Raw genomic sequence first — 17,803 nt, 5'->3', positions numbered from 1 at the left:
CAGGGACTGACTACAAATGGGCATGAGGCATCTTTCTGCCATGAAGAAAATGTTCTACAAGTAAATTATGTTGCATAAATCTATGAGTTTCCTAAAATCATTAAATTGTACACTTAAAATGGGTAAGTTTTATGATATGTAAATTGTATTTTAATAAAACTGTAAATTTTCTCTTTTTCAGCAGCCTGTCTTCCTCTGCATTTTCCCAAAGTGACTAATTCCTCCTCATTCTTTGTGTCAGTTCAAATGTCACTTCCTCAGGGAGGCCCTCCTTGACCCACCCCCAATAGACTTACTTCTAATCATATCATAGACTCACAACAGGATGGGTTTACTGCAGGTGGGTGATGGGAGGGGAGGTGGTTCAGGGATATGGATTTTGAGAGGCTTTGCTTTGGTATTTTGAAGGATGGAGGGGGAAAGGGTGTCAGTTTGTCAGAGAAGTGAAAATGAAAGTTGCTCAGTCATGTCCAACTCTTTGCATGACCCCATACAGTCCATGGAATTCTCCAGGCCAGAATACTAGAGTGGGTAGCCTTTCCCAGTTCCAGGGGATCTTCCCAAACCAGGGATAAAACCCAGGTCTCCAATATTGCAGGCAGATTCTTTACCATCTGAGTCACCAGAGAAGTACAGTTTGTCAGAAGAGAGGAGGAAGTTTCCATCCTTCAGGTAGGCAAATGCCATCATGGCTTCTCTCTTGAAACCAGCCAAATCTGATTCCTGAGCTCCCCTATTGGTCTGTATCTCCAATGTTGCAATCAGTGACCACTGATAAGAAATGAAGGTCACACAAAAATTGTATTCTATACACTAACTGAAAAGAAAATTAAATAATTCCATTTACAATAATACTAAAAAGAAAAAAAATACTTAGAAATGTTTATATGATACTTAGGAAATTTAACCAAGGAGGAGAAACTTAACCAAGGAGGAGTGTAACTTGTACATGAAAATTACAAAACATTGTTGAAAGAAATTCAAGAAGACAGAAACAAATGGAAAGGTTGTCCATGTTCACAATCTTATTAAAATGCCAATACTATCCAAAGTAATCTGTGGATTCAATGCAAAAAATCCTGTAAAAATCCCAATGACATATTTTGCAGAAATAGAAAAACCCATCCTAAAATTCGTTTGGAATCTCAAAGGACTCTGAGTACCAAAAACACTCTTGAAAAAGAACAAAGTTGGAGGACTACACTTCCTAATTTCAAAACTTACTACAAAGCAAAGTAAGTAAAAATATTGTGGTACTGGTGTAAAAACACACATGTAGACCAATGGAATAGAATAGAGAGTGCAGAAATAAATCATGGCCTCAAATGACTTTTGATAAGAATGTCAAGACCATTCAATAGTGAAATGACGGTCTTTTCAGCAAATAGCATTGGCAAAACTGGATAGCCACATGCAAAAAAATGAAGCTGAACTCCTACCTTAAACCACATAGAAAAAATAAATTAAAGATCTAATTTAAGAGCTAAAACTAAAAGAAAATAGGAAAGTTTTATAACATTGGGTTTGGTAATGATTTCTTAAATATGACATCAAAAGTACAGGCAACAAAAGAAAACATAAGTAAATTGGACTTTATTAGAATTTACAACCTTTGTGCATCAATAATCGCTTTCCTGGTGGCTCACCCAGTAAATGGAGAAGGCAATGGCAACCCACTCCAGTACTCTTGCCTGGAAAATCCCACGGACGGAGGAGCCTGGAAGGCTGCAGTCCATGGGGTCGCTGAGGGTCGGACGCGACTGACTTCACTTTCACTTTTCACTTTCATGCATTGGAGAAGGAAATGGCAACCCATTCCAGTGTTCTTGCCTGGAGAATCCCAGGGACAGGGGAGCCTGGTGGGCTGCCCTCTATGGGGTCGCACAGAGTCGGACATGACTGAAGTGACTTAGCAGCAGCAGCAGCACCTGGTAAAGAATCTGCCTGAACTGCAGGAGAGTGGGGTTAGATTCCTGGATCAGGAAGATCCCCTGGAGAAAGGAATGGCTATCTACTCCTATATTCTTGCCTGAAGAATTCCATGGAACAGAGGAGCCTCGTGGGCTACAGTCCATGGGGTCACAAAGAGTTGGATACGACTGAGTGACTAACAAACACACAACCACTATCGATAACCACTATAGAATGGGAGAAAGTGTATACTGTGTCCCAGACCAACTTTTTCCTCTTCTATGGTGTCACCTCCTGCCCATGCCAGAAACTGAAACTCTAGGACTGCCAGGACCAGGCTTTGAGTGGAATCTGCAGCAGGCCTGCTGTGGTGGGATCAGCTGAAGAGTTTATGTTCAATCTGGAGGAGCAGGGGGCTCCCCTACCAGCCTGCTACGGCCTTCCTAGTACATGGGGAAGGGCCCAGTGTGACCAGAGCAACCAATTTAGAAAAGGAGGCAGAAAACCTTTTATTTGATATCTCTGGATTTGTAAATGTTGATAAATGATTTTAAACAAAAACTTTAGATATCCTCTGGACCTTATGTTATCCATCTGTGAAGAGGTATGACCTATGGGTCCCTAGAAGGATAGCCTCTGGTCCCTCCTCTCTGGTATCTACTTCCAGCCCAGAACACTGTCTCCAGCTGCATGGACAGCTACTAACTCTGCAATTATTTCATAATTTCTATCCCCACTTCCCCTTAGATTCCCATCCCCCATCAAGCCTGCTTCTTCTCTTGTCTCTTTGACCTCTGCAAATCCATCACTTAATAACTTCCCCCTCCATCACTTAGTAACTTCCCAGAGACCCCTCTAAGACCACCTCCTCTCTGAATCCCCACTTGGTCTGAACCATCACCATCACCTGTTCTATTACAACCAGAAGCTCCTAAGTGGTCTTTTGACTTCCTGTCATGCTCCCTTCTAGTCTTCATTCTTAACTCCTTCAGTGGCCTTCCTGTCACTTAGAATTAACCTTTAACTCCTCATTGGGGTCTACAAGACCTTATATGTGTTGGCACTGGGATCTTCTCTTGACTTCTTTCTGTTTCTCTGCTCCAGCCTGACTGGCCTTCTCCAAGTTCCTCCAACATGTGAGGATCTCATGGACTTTGCCTCTGCTGTTTCCCCACAGAATCCTGAAACACTACTTCCGGATCTTCAGCTGGGATCTTCTCATCCTCCAGGCCTTAGCTCCTGAGCCAGCCGTCCCTGTTCACTTAACTATGTTTAGTTAGGTCCCCTCCTCAGTCATATCCTCTCTCAATCTCTCTGGCACATCTCCTTCATAGCCCTACCATACCAGGCATATCCTGCTCTTTGTCTATATCCACTTCCCTCCTTTCTCCCCCATTTCCCCTATCTTTTTACCCACCTACCCCCAACATATGCACTATGCAATAGAATCTCTATGAGAACAGAGACAAAATTTATTTTATTCACTGCAGGACTCCTAGCCCCTGGACCACTGCCTGCTACATAGAGAGTACTCAAAAAATCTTTGTTTACTAAAGACTGCCTGTACTTTTGCTTCTAATTCCCCACCCTCTGTATCACATTCTCAGAAGCCGATATGGGGACTGAGTCAGAAAAAGAGGAAGTTCTTCCCGTGGGTGCAAAAGAAAAAACTCTGTGATGAATCCAGATACAGTCAAGTGAATCACCGCCTCCCCCACACCAGCCCCACCCACCCCCAATGTCCACCACCACCACCCAAGCAAAAGGCTAACTTGCTGGTTTTGGAGTCAGAGAGGACAAGATTCAAGTCCTGCTGGCTCTGTGATCTTGAATCAATCTCTGTCTCAGCCTCAGTCTCCTCATCTGTAAAAGGAACACAATAATGGTACCCTCCTCACGTTGGGGGTTGTGAAGAGTACATGAGGTAATCCACACTCACAGAGGGACTGGGAATCATGTCTGGAATGTAATAAGCACTTAAGAAGTGCCAGCTGGTATTATTTTTAATACTCCAACTGGCACCACCCACCTGCCTTTCAGAACAGAGCCCAGTCGTTGTCCATCAGTTGCTCAGTCATGTCTGACTCTGTGACCCCATGGACTGCAGCACACCAGGCTTTCCTGCTCTTCACCATCTCCTGGAGCTTGCTCAAACTCCTGTCCATTGAGTTGATGATGCCATCCAACCATCTCATCTTCTGTCGTCCCCTTCTCCTCCTGCCTTCAATCTTTCCCAGCATCAGGGTCTTTTCTAGTGAACTGGCTCTTTGAATCAGGTGGCCAAAGTATTGGAGCTTCAGCTTCAGCATCAGTCCTTCCAATGAATAGCTACAGTTAAGACCCTCTCTGGACCTAAGTCTCCCCATCTGTAGCTACACTTATTATTTGGGGCTATCCTGTGTGGCATGCAGGATCTTAGTTCCCCAACCAGGGATTGAACCTGCGCCTCCTGCAATGGAAACTTGGAGTCTTAACCGCTGGGCCACCAGGTAAGTCCCAGGAGCTACACTTATGAGCATGTGCTGTCTACCAGGCACTTGGCATGGGCACTGTTATGCCTGGTAGAGCCTAAGTTCCCTCAGCTGGCAGTGAGCTTCCTGCCCAGGGCCAGGGACATCATCAGTCAGTTCAGTCGCTCAGTCGTGTCCGACTCTTTGCAACCCCATGAATCGCAGCACGCCAGGCCTCCCTGTCCATCACCAACTCCCGGAGTTCACTCAGACTCAAGTCCATCGAGTCAGTGATGCCATCCAGCCATCTCATCCTCTGTCGTCCCCTTCTCCTCCTGCCCCCAATCCCTCCCAGCATCAGAGTCTTTTCCAAAGAGTCAACTCTTCCCATGAGGTGGCCAAAGTACTGGAGTTTCAGCTTTAGCATCATTCCTTCCAAAGAAATCCCAGGGCTGATCTCCTTCAGAATGGACTGGTTGGATCTCCTTGCAGTCCAAGGGACTCTCAAGAGTCTTCTCCAACACCACAGTTCAAAAGCATCAATTCTTTGGTGCTCAGCCTTCTTCACAGTCCAACTCTCACATCCATACGTGACCACTGGAAAAACCATAGCCTTGACTAGATGGACCTTTGTTGGCAAAGTAGTGTCTCTGCTTTTCAAAATGCTATCTAGGTTGGTCGTAACTTTCCTTCCAAGGAGTAAGCGTCTTTTAATTTCATGGCTGCAGTCACCATCTGCAGTGATTTTTGAGCCCCCAAAAATAAAGTCTGACTCTGTTGCCCCATCTATTTCCCATGAAGTGATGGGACCAGATGCCATGATCTTCATTTTCTGAATGTTGAACTTTAAGCCAACTTTTTCACTCTCCTCTTTCACTTTCATCAAGAAGCTTTTTAGTTCCTCTTCACTTTCTGCCATAAGGGTGGTGTCATCATAGGCACGCCCAAAACCTTGCTCTTCACTGTCTTTTATTTAATTATTTATTCATTTTAATTTTTAAAATTATTATAAAAATATACTTAACATAAAATTTGCCATGTTTAAGTGTACAGTTCAGAAGCATTAAGCACATTCATGTCATTGTTTATTATCACCAACAACCATTCCTAGAACTTTTGCACCATCCTCAACTGAAATTCTGCACCCATTATATATACTAGCTTCTCAAATACTCCCTTTACCCCGGTCCCTGGTAATCACTATTCCATTTTCTGTCTCTGTGATTTTGATGATTTTATTTACTCCAAATAAGTCAACAGAGCTTGGACTTTGGACAGACCCATGGGAGTGGCAGCTCTGCAACTTCTTGTACTTGTAACCTGAGGTTGTGCCCCTTAATTTCACTGAGCCTGTTTTGCCTCTTCTGAGAAAAGGGGATATCACTCCCAACCTGGAAAGGAAATTCCCTACCTGGAATCTTATCTATGGAAAAACTTCTAGTACACTGCAGACACAGAGGAAGGGCTCAAGAAATGTTAGTTTCTTTTCCCTTCAATCCTGTCAGCAGCTAGTCTCAGGAAATCATCTTGGTTAGGCCATAGCACAGACTGAAGTCAAGAGCCCAGATTCTGGTTCTACTGCGTACCAACTATGTGACCTTGGTTTTCCTATTATAAAATGGGGACCCTACTAGTACCTTCCAAGTACATTAATACCAAGTGTTTAAAATGGGCTGGCACTTAGTAAACTTTAGCTGTTGTTATTCATGCTGCTGCTGTTGTTACTGGGCTTGGAACGGACATAGTCAAGAGCCAGCAGAGCTGTGGTTTTTCCACCTGGCTGTTCCCTAGAGTCATTGAAGGCCATTTTAGAAAATATTCATGGCCAGACTCCACCCTCACAGATTCCAGTCGAATTCGTCTGGGATGGGGCTCTGGTAGGGGTATTTTATAAGACCACCCTGAGTGATTTTATGTGCGACCAGGGATAGAAGTTCCACAAAAGTGGGATAACTAGGAGCATGGGCTCTGGAATCAACTACCTAAGTTCAAATACAAGCTAGCCAATAAACAGATGTATGAATGTAAGAAAGTGGTGTTTTTTTTTTTCTTTTTTCTTTTTTTAGGTGTGTAGCTTGCATAAAATCTTAGTTTGAACTAGGGATTGAACCTGGGCCCTTGGCAGTGAAAACTGAGTCCTAATGATTGGACCACCAGGGAATTCCCTGAATGTGGGAAAGTTCTTAACCTCTCACGTTACATTGGGTTAATAACAGGACCTTGGAGGCTATATAGATCTAACATGCTTAGAGCAAGCTCTCAGCAGGCCTGACACCACTACCCCTGAGATTCCCTTCTGTTTTCAAACCATGCAGCCATGGTGGGCCTATGTCCAGCTCACACCTACAATCTAACCAGGGGGGCCTAAGTGCCTTGAACATCCCAGATAGGGTCCTCTCCTCACCTTGGCAGCTTCCCCCAGTTATGTTTGGCCCTTCTACTGTTTGGCTTTTTTATTCAATCAAAATGAACAAAATTATCTCCCAAACAAAATTGTCTGCCTAGAAATCAGAGAGACCTGAGAATGCTATAGGGAAGGATAGAGCCAGACTGGTCATTCAAGTATGTCTCATATTTAAAAGAAGAAGGGAAGGAAAGGAGATGTGGTGGGGTGGGGAGGGGTGGGGGAGAAGGAGAAGAAAAACTATCCTCTTCAATGCTTAGGAAACAGTGTTTAAGGGAAAAAGAAGTATAACATGGATTGCATGTTCAAGACATTTCTTCATGATAAGGAAAAAATGCATAGAAAACAGATTGGAAGGAAATATATTCCAGGTTAAATAAGTGGGGTTTTCCCCCTGCTTCTCCATCCTTTTATTTATTTATTTTGACCATACTAGGTCTTTTTTTATTGAGCTCAGCCTTTCTCTAGTTGCAGCAAGTGGGGGCTACTCTCTAGTTTCAGTGCTTGGGCTTCTCATTGCAGTGGCTTCTCTTGTTGCAGAGCACTGGCTCCAGAGCCCACAGGCTTCAGTAGTTCAGGTGTGTGGGCTCAATAGTTGTGGTGCATGGGCTTAGTTGCCCCAAGGCATATGGGAATCTTTCCAGACCAGGGATCGAAACTGGCAGGCAAATTCTTAACCACTGAACCACCAGGGAAGTCCCTCTCCATCCTATTAAGTATTTTACAATTTCCTGCAGTGAAAAGGGATTACAGGAAAAATAAGTGAAAAAATAAAAAAGGAAGACCTTCACATGACTTTTTCTCCTGTTAATTTATCATTATTATTTATATCTTGGCCCCACAGAGACTTGCAGGATCTTAGTTCCTTGACCAGAGGTGGAACCTGGGGCCCCTGTAGTGGAAGTTCAGAGTCCTAACCACTGGACCACCAGGGAAGTCCCTCTCCTCCTAAAATAATCACCTTGGTCCTTTATATCTTAGTTTCTCCTTTTTTTAAAAAATTTTTGTTGCTGTTGTACAGCAGAAACGAACACTACATTGTAAACCAATCATACTCCAATAAAAAATAATAAATAAAAAAGTATATATATACAACAGATGAAGAAAAGATGAATAAAGGCTAGAGATATGCCGTACAACATTGTGCCTACAGATAACAATACTGTATTGCACACCTAAAAACCTGTTAGGAGAGAAGATCTCATGTTAAGTGTTCTTACTACAATTAAAAAACACATGAGTCAAAAAAATATTTTTTGGTCAAAAAATATTGTCTCTACTCACTGTTTCTGCTAATTCTCCTCCCACTTACCATTTGAGCCACTAGAATCTGGCCTCCTTCCTAACCTCAGAGGTGACCCCATCCTTGAAGGATCAGCAACGACCTCTTAGTTGCCACATCCAGTGACCTTTTTTTCCTTGCCTGAGCTCTCTGCAATATCTGGCATGGCTAGTGCAATCCCCTTCTTCTGGAAGCTCCCTGCCTGCTCTCTGGGCTTCGCTTTCCTCTGTCCAGGGAGCTAATCACTCTGACCACTTTCAGTTGGTTCCTTTAGTTTCCTCAGGGCTTAATGTTGCCCAGGTTTGGGCCTCTAGGTTCCTTCCTCCTTCCCTGCACACTCTCCTCAGGTAACCTATTTACTTTTGGCCTCTACAGTCCATCTAATTGACAAGTCCTCAAATCTAGCCCTGGATTCTTGCCTGAGGACAAGTCAATCCAACTTCCTCCTGGAGGCTTTCATTTAGATGCCCCTCAAATATCACAGACTGAAGAAGCTCAAGTGGACTCACCATTTCCACTTTCTCTCAATCCCAACTCTTCCTACTTCATTCTTTTACTTGGGGAATAGCCTCGTCCCTTTCTCTCATTCATCACATTCGCTTGGTCACTAAGACTTGCTGTTCCGATTGGAACTGTGTCCAGAGCCATGAACTCTGCCCTGCATGAGGCCTATCTCTCTCTCTGTGGGGAGGATCCTAGTAAGATGATCCTAGTCTCCCTCACATAAGTTTCCTTGTCCTGGTCTTTCTCCTCTCCAGTCTATATCTTATCATTTTTTCTGATTATTCAGTCATTTAATCAAAAAACATTTGCCATGTACCATACTCAATGGATTGATACAAAATATCCAGAGGGTTTCATGTTGTGGAGACTGCTCTGCAAATCAGCTGGAGGTTGGGAGACAATAACTAGGACATGGATATAGGCGCTCTCTCAGATGTGGTGCCCTGAAGAGTCTTCCAAATGAACCTGACCAGTGCCCTGATGGAAAGGGAGTAGCCTGTGGCTGGGGATCCGGCTTTAAGGTTGGGAGCCAGGGAAGGCCTGTGAGGAATGAAAGATGAGTGAACCCTGAAAACCTGAGAGAAGAGCTTCCCAGGGAGAGAGAAGAGCCGGTGACAAGGGCCTGTGCGGGGGGTTCCAGGCACACACAGGGTGTCCGGAGCACAGGAGCGAAGGCAGAGGAGGGCAGGAAGAAGGTCACACATGGTGGTCCTAGTGAGGGGTCTGGGTTTTTATTCTAAGTGCAATGGGAAGCTACTAAAGGGTTTTAAACACAGAAATCACCTACTTTGTTTCTTTAAAAGATTACTCTCTCTAGGTACCTAGGATAGATAACATTTAGAAGGTGGGTGGACAGGGTTGCTGAGTACTAGGAATTACTTCAGTGATCTAGGTAAGTCCTGCGGGCTGGGGCTGGGTGTTAGCAGTACAGCCAGAGAGGACTTAAACCTCCAGTGGGTCCCCACTCCTTGTAGAATACCCCTTTACTCTTTATGAGGACCATTTGGTTCTGAGCCTCCCTCTTCACACTCACTTGTTCTTTTTGGAATGTTCTGCCTCACTTTTTCCCTTTGATGAACTCCTGCTGCTGCTAAGTCACTTCAGTCGTGTCCGACTCTGTGTGACCCCATAGATGGCAGCCCACCAGGCTCCCCCGTCCCTGGGATTCTCCAGGCAAGAACACTGGAGTGGGTTGCCATTTCCTTCTCCATTGCATGAAAGTGAAAAGTGAAAGTGAAGTCGCTCAGTCATGACCGACTCTTAGCGACCCCATGGACTGCAGCCCACCAGGCTCCTCCATCCATGGGATTCTCCAGGCAAAGTACTGGAGTGGGGTGCCATTGCCTTCTCCTTGATGAACTCCTAGTCATCCTTTAAGACCAGGTGCAAATGCCCCCTCATCTGTGAAGCCTTTCAGGAATCCTCCAGGGAGAGTCCTTTGCACTTTTTCAGTGCTTTGTTTGTATCTCTACCATAACACCTATCACACTGTACTGCTTCGTATGTTTACAATTCTGTCTCAGAAGAAGGTAGACTGAGAGCTTCTGGAAGACAGGGACAGGGTTTTGGTAAACGTTCCATGAGTGCACGATGCATAATCAAAAGATATAGATGAAAAAAATATATAGATGGTATCACTATGAAATAGTTCACAAAGGTCAAGAGTCCAGTCATGAGCAGTCCCTATTATATTCAGAATCATCTGCTAATGTGTAAATTCTTGATCATAAGAATAGATAGGAATGTGGATACTAAACCTCCTCATTTGATCCTGCAAACAGCCCTGAGAGATGGGCACAGTGAGAAAACTATCTCAGTTTTACAGGTGAGGAAATCAAGGCACAAAGGAGATGTGACTTGGCCAAGATCCCTGAGCTTTGATCAGTTCAGTTCAGTTGCTCAGTCGTGTCTGACTATTTGTGACCCCATGGACTGCAGCACACCAGGCCTTCCTGTACATCACCAACTCCCGGAGTTTACTTAAACTCATGTCCATCGAGTTGGTGATGCCATCCCGCCATCTCATCCTCTGTCATCCCCTTCTCCTCCTGCCTTCAATGTTTCCCAGCATTAGGGTCTTTTCAAATGAGTCAGTTCTTCGCATCAGGTGGCCGAAGTATTGGAGTTTCAGCTTCAGCATCACTCCTTCCAATGAATATTCAGGACTGATCTCCTTTAAGATGGACTAGTTGGATCTCCTTGCAGTCCAAGGGACTGACTCTCAAGAGTCTTCTCCAGCACCACAGTTCAAAAGCATCAATTCTTCAGCACTTGGCTTTCTTTATAGTCCAACTCTCACATCTATACATGACAACTGGAAAAACCATAGCCTTGACTAGATGGACCATTTTTGGCAAGGAAATGTCTCTGCTTTTAAATATGCTGTCTAGGTTGGTCACAACTTTTCTTCCAAGGAGTAAGCTTTTTTTAATTTCATGGCTGCAGTTACCATCTGCAGTGATGAGCTTTGATAACCAAGCCTAGAATCCAGGTTCTCTGGCCCCCAAATCCTTTTCTATTGTTTGACTCCTGGGCTGCCTCGCCTGTTCTTGAATCAGGAGACTGTAAAACTTGTTACTTCCTCATGACAGAGCACAGAGATGTGAGTCATAAGAGCAGGCAAGATGGGGAAGCAACTCTCTCCCCCGACTCAAAAAAGTGCCTGTATACCACCACCTCATTCATTCTTAATAAAGGTAGCGACCATCTGAGTGCTTCACTCCGCAGAAAGAAGGACCTGAGTTTGCATCCTGGCTATACTACTTACAAGTTTGGTGACCTTGAGGGGTTCATTAATTTCTCTTGGCCTCCTGGGTTTTATCTGTAAAACGGGAGTGAAAAGAAGCTACTTAGTAGAGTTGCCAAGAGGATTCTATGAGATAAAGGAATCTTCTTCAAGGCCCGGCCAAACAAAGGTCTTCATTTTTTTTTTTAGCTATTTTTATTTATCAGAACAGATCTTAGTTCCCTGACCGGGATCAAACCTGTTCCCCCGCCTTGGAAGCAAGGAGTTTTAACTAGTGGACCTCTAGGGAAATTCCCACAAAGGTCTTAATATTTGCTAATTATTACGACTGGCCCCAGAACTTTTCTAAGCATTTTCAAGTATCACTTCTTTAAACGCTAATAACAACCTATGTCCTAGACGAAATAGGGGCTTAAAGCTGTCAAGTTACCCCCAAAGAATTTATGGGTTCTGACTGGAATCCAGAACCAACTCGCAGCCAGAAAAGGCTTGGCAAACATGCATGTGTCAGAGAGGGCAAAGGAGTTTGCTTACAGACTCTATACTCAACCAGATCTTTTGATTCCGAATTGGTAGTTGGATCATCACTTTTGAAAGTCTGGTAAATGTAAGCTTCATAAACCGGATCTGAGGAGTGACGAGGGGCACGCAGAGTTCTCCAAGGGGAGTCCTGCCTTTGTTCCCGATTGCGGATGAGGTGTCTTTAATTTAGACCACGTTTTCCTCATCCATGAAGTGGGGTTAGAAGAGTTATTAGGGTCCCTGGCGTCCCTCCCAACACTTAATTTTCCAAAGCGGGAGCTACTTGTTCTGATAAAGGCCCCCAACTCTCCGGCTGAAGTTCATCCTCCTCGGGCTGGCAATAGGGACGCGTCCCCTTTAAGGCTCCAGCTCGCCGGCGGCGGCGGCCGGAAGTGTTGAAGCCCGGCCTGGCGGCGGCGGTGGCGGTAGCGGCCGTGGCGGCCTCTGCGCATGCTCCGTCGCCCGCCCGCCCTGGCCGCTCGCCGCCCGCCCGCCCGACGGAGACGGTGAGGAGGGGGAGGGGTGGGCGCTCGGGCGCGGGCGCGGGGTGGGTGGGGGGGGGGGGGCGGGCGCGGGGGCCGCGCGGCGGCCGGCGAGGGCGGGCGGGCGCGCAGGGGGCGGGGGGCTGCTGCCTCCGCGGGCGCCTCCCCACGCCCTGTGCGTGCCGCCGCCGCCGCCGGGGAGCGAGCGGACGTCGCGGCGCCGCGGGGGGGTGGGGGGACGCTGCCGCTGGGTCCGCCTGAGCAGCCGGGCCGCCCCCAGCGCGGCCGGCCGCGCCGCTCGGGTTCGGCCCCCGGCCGAGAGCGGCGGGGGGCCGGCGAGCCTGGCACTGGGGGGCCCCGGCGCCCCCGGACTGAAGGGCCCGGAAGTCCTCTGCCGAGGGACCAGGAAGGGCCGGAGCGACTCCGGATTGAGAGGCCCTGACATCTAGGACCCCGGGGAGGGGTCTGGGGATCCAGGGGGTATCCCTAAAGGCGGGATCCAGGGAGCACCAGGCCCTTCGATGTGGAGCTGGGGATGAGGCCTGGGTCGCGCTCGGGCTACCGGGTAGTGGTGACAGGAGGGGGCGGCGAAGAGTGAAGGAAGCCCGCTGTCTGCCCGGGAGGACCTCTCGGAGCCTTGGGGTGGGGAGCCAGGGCAGAGAGTGGGTTCTGCTGAGGAAAAGAGTGTCCAAGCTTCACCCGGGGGCGCCTAGAGGCCTCGGCCATTCAGTCCAGGGGAAAAGAGGCAGGTGCTTCCCTGAAGGCACAGTGACAGGTCCGGTAAGCAGGGGACAAGGAAGAAGAGCTCCAAGGGAAAGTGAGCAGGCCTCTACCTTCCCCTAGATGAGGGGGCGGTAGGAAGACACCTCAGAGCCTCCAGAGGAAGGAATGAGAAGGGTCCAGATCTGTGAGGGAATAAAAGAGAGCTTGGAGTACCTCATATAGGTAGAGAGCAGGGTGATGTGGCCTGTCGCGGATGGGGAAACCTGAGTTTTTGAGGACCGGAGAGAAGATGATTGTTGGAAAGAAGGCTAGCATATCCCTGCTTTCTAAAACGACGGGGGAATTGGCCTGGTGTTTCCTAATTGAGGGGCAGGAGAGTTGAGAGCAGACTCTTGAGGGTCCTGGAGTGTGATCCATCCAGACTAAGACACTTCAAGTCTTGATCATGGGAAGTCTTGGCTGTCTGAGGAGGAGGAGGAGGCATTCTCTCAAGATGAGAGAAATTCAAAAACACTTCCTAACAGACACAAACAGGGGCCTTAACTCGTGTTTATTTAGGAGAACCAAGAAGTGGCATTTTCCTCCTTAACCTGGAGCATTAAGGAAAGAGAGGATCAGCTAATTTTAGTCTCACAGGATTCTTTTCTCTCTCTTTGCTTATGGAACGTTTGGGGGACTTTTTCATTAAATTGTTGGACTGACCTAACTTGTCAGCCTTTTATCAATTATGTGTATTTAATCTCTACTGACTTGACTTTTTTCATTAGTTACCTGTTAGTTGCTTACTCGTGTTTACAGCAAACATATTGAATAGCCAACTTGTACTCAGCTTCATGGGGTTAGTTTGAACTGTGTTTTGTTCTTGTCCTAAGAAGAAATCTCAACTGTAGTATGTTGACCCTTCAAAAAACCCTTTTTGCAATTGCTTCTCCAAACACCTACAGAGTGGTCACTATTAAGTGATTCATCCGAAACTTCATTTGCTCTGGCTTTTTACCTCAGTGATCTTGTGTAGTGATCTGTTGGCTTCATTACATCTGGTAGCACCCTGGATCACCTAGTAAATACATGAAACAGAATAAAGAAGGAAAAAAATCAAGGAGTTTTGACCTCATGTAATAATAAAGTTTTTAAGTTGGAAATTTCTTAGAATAGGCTACATAGTCTACCAAAATTTAAGTATGAAACAAATACATTTTGGAGTTAGAAAATTTCAGGATATATGGTATTTCTATGACTCCCTCTCAGCTACCAACTGTCATGTTCCTATGATCATGTGACACTTGTGCTTACATCTTGCCATGTGTTTTAAACTTTTCAGAACACAAAAATGAATTTAATCCAGAGTAGGTCAGGTATCATTGATTTAATTTTTTGATAGTTTACGTGAGTAGTCATGTAGTTACTTTCAAGGTGTCTTGTCTTTGAAAATAACTACAAATAATTCTTCCTTTTCCAGAAGTTTGACATATTTCCCTTATGTGTGTTCTCTAGAATTACAGAATGTTGTGTGATTCCACAATGAATACTCCAAGGTCCCATCCATAAAATACCCAAAGGAGCAACTTACTCATCTTCCCTTAGTTTTTGTTGCTATAAACAAGAGCCACTTTTCAATTTACACTCAGTTCAAAGAAATGACCTTCCAATTAGCCAGTGTAGTCTGTAAAGCTGGTTAGGGTTTCTTGCTCAGAATATGGTATTTAGGATAGTAAGAGTTATTCAACCCAAACTTGCTTCTCTGAGGAATGTAAGAATTGCCATGTGGGATCAGACCTGTGTCTCTGACTGACAATGAGAGACTTATTGTGGATGATTATAATTATCTTTTCTGGTAAACTCTCAGAAGGTTAGAGAAACAGCCATAATATTGCTTTTGAGTTCCAAGGTGTGGGAGGGGTAAGAAGTAAAATATGAGTTCTTATTGAGGAAAGTATTAATCAAGAAGTTAGTCAACCACTTATTCAGAGTATTGTAGACAGAGAGGACTCAACCTTAGGGTAGAAAGTTGAACTAGAAGCATCCTTCTAATTTTGCTTTTCTAACCCATTAATTTACCTATGCTGTTAATTTAACATTTAAACCACTTTTTTGAAGTAATAAATTATCTACGATTGTTATATGCTAAAGTATTACATCTTTTAAATTCATTGCATATGTAACAGGATAGTGCTTGACAATAAGTAAGTGTCTGACAAATGTTAGCTGTGATTATTTCAATTCATCCTACATTTTTATGGTTCAAACTTTAAAGATATTGGTCGGTTCACTTATTCTAGGATTTGATGGCATTTTATACTTCATCATATCCCTTTTGGCATTTTCTAGACTCAAAGGTCCTAATCATTTAGGTTCTGTTTCTGGCAGCCAGCCAAACTGGTCCATTGATTCCGCATCCCCCCCACTCCAGTTTTAAACTTTTAATTTACAGAAGTTCAGATTGTATATTCTAGTATCTTGTAATTACTTTTTTCCTCTACTGTATGACAGTGTCACATATCTCTTTCCCTTCTGTAGTTCCTTAAGAACAGATACCATCCCTTTTCATATCTAAGGAGCCTAACTGTGTCCGATGTGATTTCTCCCCATCATTACAGCCAGTTCAAGCTTTGTAAGCAAATTTATATCTCCTAAATTAAAGAAGTAGAAAGTTCTAGAAGTCTTTTAGGGTAAAGTGAGTCACTGATTGCATGAAAATTTATTACATACCTGCTGTGTACCAGATTTCCTTAGAAAGTTTTAGGTAGGCAGTTTTGTAAATAGAAGTCTGATATTTGAAAACTATTGCACTTGTGGCCCTGGGCACTGAGCTAGCATAGGGAAGCCTGTTAAAAAAAGTAAAGCTAGCTTTTCTCTCCCAGGATGCAGTCTGGTGAGGAGAGACTGACAGAGTGGGCTGATGGTTGTGACAGGGATGCTCCAGGCGCTGAGGAAGCAAAAAGACCCCCTCAAATCTAGTCAAGGAAGTCACAGATGGCCTCTCTGAAGAAGTGATGTTTTAAATGTCACAAAAGTATAGCAGTGACTTGCCAAAAAGGACAGAAAAAAAGAATTCCAGGTAGAATAAATAAGTGTGAAGGCTCAGGTGAGGAAATATGGCATGTTTGAGAATTTGGAAAAATGCAGTGGCAGGAGCCCACAGTGTGAGAGGAAGCACTGTGGGAAGTGAGGCCAGCAGGGTGGGCAGGGGACAGATTTGGTGGGTTTTGTAAGCCAGGGTGTTTGCACCGTAATAGCAGCAGAGGGAATGCCCTGAAGAGTTTTTTAAGTGGGGGAAATGGCCTTTAGTTAGATCATTTTGTCTGTTATCTAATGAGTTGGAGATCCGACCAGAGGTTAGGATACTGATGAGAAGCAGCTGGAAAAATCCAGGTAACAGTGTGGTGGTTCAGCGTATGATGATGGCAGCACAGATGGAGAGAGGAGGATGGTTAAAAGAGATATATAGGTGATAAAATGGCTAGGATTTATTTGGTGGTTGGTTGAATTTAGAAAGAGAAGAAAGAGGAGTCAAAAATAGCTCCTTAGTTTTTGGCTTGAGAAAATGGATGGAGGGTAGTGCCATTTACTGAGGCAGGGAACCTAGGGGCAGGTTTGAGAGGGAACATGCTTTCAGTTTAAGATGCCTAAGATATTTTAAGAGGTTTTTAGATACAGGAAGTATTGAATCCAGGAAAAAGTTTGAATGTGAGAATCATAAAGGGCAGGTCTAAGTCATATGTGAGGAATTTTAACTTGGTCAAACACAAACAAAAATTGATTGAACTGCTGTATGTCAGTGGCTACAGTGAACAAGGCTGTAGGAGACAAGATTTTTAGAGAAGCAGCACCTGTCTTCACAGTGTGGTCATGGAGGCAGATGTATGTTCAGTTACCCGCTGTACAAGGTACAGTGCTATTAAACTAGAGGAGGGCGGCAAGCAAGTATTGGGGGCCTACAGGAAAGAAAATGGGGAGCTAGAGGCTTTGTGGAGGAGTGAACTTTGAACTGGGCCTTGAAGGGAGAAGGCGATGAGGGAGAAAGGAGTTTGGGGCTTACAGAATAACAAACGTACAGAAACCTATACATGTTACATGTCCAGAATTTAGTGAGAGATTGATGTGGCTGGATTTTAAGATTCTTGGGGTATTATAGTTGCAGATAAAACTGGAAAATTTGGGGAGCCAAATGAGGGAGACTTTGAGTGCTATGTTAAATATGTGTATTATAGGCAAACAATTGCTGTGGCAGAGCTGAAATGTGGATTTGGTCATCTTGAGTACCAAATACATATCCATTGTGTGTCTAGGCACAGTTCATTGCAGTCCTAATCATCTTCAAGTACTCACATATCTCAGTCAACACAGTACTCTTATCTATATTCTCTTACATGACCCTCTCCTTTCTTTTCAGCTGTGAAGACTAACAGCTGCAGAATAACTTAGGACCCTCTGAGTTTTCGTAAAGATGGAAATAATGCTTTGAGTTACTTTAGAGTCAAAGATCTTTTGGTACTGGACAGTAGTTCCCCCAACAGCTCTGCAAGTGAAGTGTCAGGCAAGATCCTATCTCCATTCAGTTTGAGGCAAAGAGGTATTAAGATGTTCCTGGAGGTCATACAGTTGGACACAGCATTTATTAAACAGCCATACAATGCAAATCATCTTTCTTTTTCCATGCAACTTAGTTTCAGAACACTTGATGAAGTGTAATGGCTGGTTGCAAAGAAAATAGATGATTCTTACTTTCTAAGCACTTAGGATGGAACTAGTAATGTGCCATATACCAGCTCTCTAGAA

General features: G+C 44.7%; 1 protein-coding gene across 4 annotated transcripts in view; it reads left to right on the top strand.

The window, feature by feature from the left end:
• The first annotated feature begins 12,235 nt into the window (after nt 1–12,235).
• The window catches only part of GMEB1 (glucocorticoid modulatory element binding protein 1), a 35,303-nt gene continuing 29,735 nt past the window's right edge, over nt 12,236–17,803 (top strand). The window contains exon 1 of one of the 4 annotated variants that reach the window (XM_061390720.1): nt 12,236–12,325. The gene's annotated coding sequence lies outside the window, so the exon portion shown is untranslated. Of the gene's footprint in view, nt 12,326–12,545; nt 17,598–17,803 lie in introns of those variants that run through there. The other 3 variants (XM_061390746.1, XM_061390737.1, XM_061390730.1) reach the window with 3 other exon arrangements.

Source organism: Bos javanicus, chromosome 2 (assembly GCF_032452875.1).
Source record: "Bos javanicus breed banteng chromosome 2, ARS-OSU_banteng_1.0, whole genome shotgun sequence".
Classification (NCBI taxonomy): domain Eukaryota; kingdom Metazoa; phylum Chordata; class Mammalia; order Artiodactyla; family Bovidae; genus Bos; species Bos javanicus.
Note: the sequence above shows the minus strand (reverse complement) of the source record. Positions and strands in the feature narration are given on the sequence as shown.